Raw genomic sequence first — 1,619 nt, forward strand, 5'->3', positions numbered from 1 at the left:
AGGCGGCGCTGCTGGGTGGGCTCGGGTGGCGGCGGTGAGGTCGAGGGCGGTGGGAGGAGGGCTGCCGGCAGAGGAGGGAGGAGGGGCGGCCGCAGGCGAAGGAAGGAAGGCGGTGGCGGAGGAGGGAGGGGCGGCCGCAGGCGGAGGGAGGATGTGCAAGGAGGAGGAAGGGGCGGCCGTAGGTGGAGGGAGGATATGCGAGGAGGAGGGAGGAGGGACGGAAGGAGGGGAGTACCTCGGCGGCGAACGGACGAAGGCGGTGGCGGTGGCGGCGACGCACGACGACGGTTATCTACGCGCGGGCAAGAGTGAGAGTGTGAGTGAGAGAGAGGGACGGTAATGCGCGTGGGGATAAGGTAGGGATAGGTGTAGCGCATTTGCCAAACGCGCTACAGCTAATCTGAATAGCAGTAGCACTTTGCAGATAAAGCGCTACTACTAAGTGTAAGTATACAAATATACGTCAATGCAAAAATACATTGGCCATCAATTATCTTTTTATGTACAATCTAAATTGTCAATATGAGTCCTCTCCGGTGGGAACATTGGCCATCAATGATCTTTTTGTGTACAATCTGAATTCTACACATAGAGTTCAGTGAAGACCAACTGGGTGTGATAGTTTCTGAAGTAACATATTTAAGGTGGTAAACACTCTGTTCAGGGAGCGAGGTGAGACTAAACTTGTGGGCTGATCTTAGCAGTAGCGATTTTCCTAGAAGCGCGCTGCTGCTAACTTCTATAGAAGTAGCGCGGTTCAGTATAGGGTGCTACTGCTATAACTAGCTGGGTTGCGAGGTCATGGCAATTAGAGCAGTAGCGCGGTTTGGTGTGGACGCGCTACTGCTATTTTCCTTTCAGCATCGCGTTTTGCCATCACGCGCTGCTGCTAAATAGCAGTAGCGTCATATTTTGAGGAGCGTTGCTGGTAAGATTCTGTGTATAGGCCTTTCCCTAGTAGTGATGGCCCATGACGTCTTTCGGCCCATATGAGGCCCTTTGTAACTCTTGGCCTATTAACGGCCCGTGGTGAAACTGGCCCGTAATGAACAGTGTATCACTTTACACCCATTAACGGCCCGTGGTGAAACTGGCCCGTAATGAACAGTGTATCACCTTAAACCCATTAACAGCCCGTTATTCCGTTGGGACGTTTCTAGCCCATGTTATCTTTCGGCCTTCTCAGAGCCCATTTATTCTTGGGCTCATTTCCAACATTCGTTTACTTACGGCCCCACTACTGGAATCAGCTACTTTGCCATCTGCCAGCTCTTTGCCGTCAGCTAGCAGACAGCAAAGAAGCTCTTTGCCATCAGCTACCCGAAAGCAGACGGCAAAGAACTGGCTGATGGCAAAGAAAGCCTTTGCCATCAGCCTGTTCTTTGCCATCCGCTGGCAGACGACAAAGAGGAAGAGGGGGGCCCACTGAGGAGCTGGTTAAAAAATACTTAACGTCCCCCCGCTTTGCCGTCCGCCACAGACGGCAAATATGAACAAAAGCGGACGTCAAAGGAGGGCGGACAGCAAAGGCTACCCTAACTAACCTAACTAACGGCCGAGCCCCCTCCCCCGCCCGTTACTCATCTCTCTCCCTCGACCTCCGCCGCCCCCGCCCTCGC

This window comes from Triticum dicoccoides, chromosome 5B (genome assembly GCF_002162155.2).
Source record: "Triticum dicoccoides isolate Atlit2015 ecotype Zavitan chromosome 5B, WEW_v2.0, whole genome shotgun sequence".
NCBI classification, from domain to species: domain Eukaryota; kingdom Viridiplantae; phylum Streptophyta; class Magnoliopsida; order Poales; family Poaceae; genus Triticum; species Triticum dicoccoides.